Below are 461 nucleotides of genomic sequence, written 5' to 3' on the forward strand. Positions count from 1 at the left end.
ATCGTAGTTTAAACATTATAAAAGTGTGATAAACGGTGTTCCTTTTAAAAATGTTACGATCAAGAAAAAATTAATGGACAAATATATATGATTCTTTGAATTAGTGATTTGTAGTAAAGTTTTTTACGAGACGTTTTATTACACTATAAAAGTTATTTATTCTTTTTAAATTTTCTATTAAACAGCGGTATAACGCTAAATTTTGTATAAAACAAAATGCAATGGTAAATTTGGTATAAAACAACATATTTTTTAACAACGGCTTTTAAAACATGTTCTAAAATAAAGGTAAAGGTGCCTTATTAAAATGTCCGTATAAAACGGTGAAAGTGTCCCAAAAGATTATTAAAGTAATTAAAGGGATATTTCGAATGACTGTTAAATATACTTTCTTTTGTTTATTAAGAAGGAACTACAAAATGGAAGCTTGTAAAAAAGAAGGATTTTTTTCATGAATTTAG

The sequence above is a fragment of the Parasteatoda tepidariorum genome, chromosome 6, assembly GCF_043381705.1.
Source record: "Parasteatoda tepidariorum isolate YZ-2023 chromosome 6, CAS_Ptep_4.0, whole genome shotgun sequence".
NCBI lineage: Eukaryota > Metazoa > Arthropoda > Arachnida > Araneae > Theridiidae > Parasteatoda > Parasteatoda tepidariorum.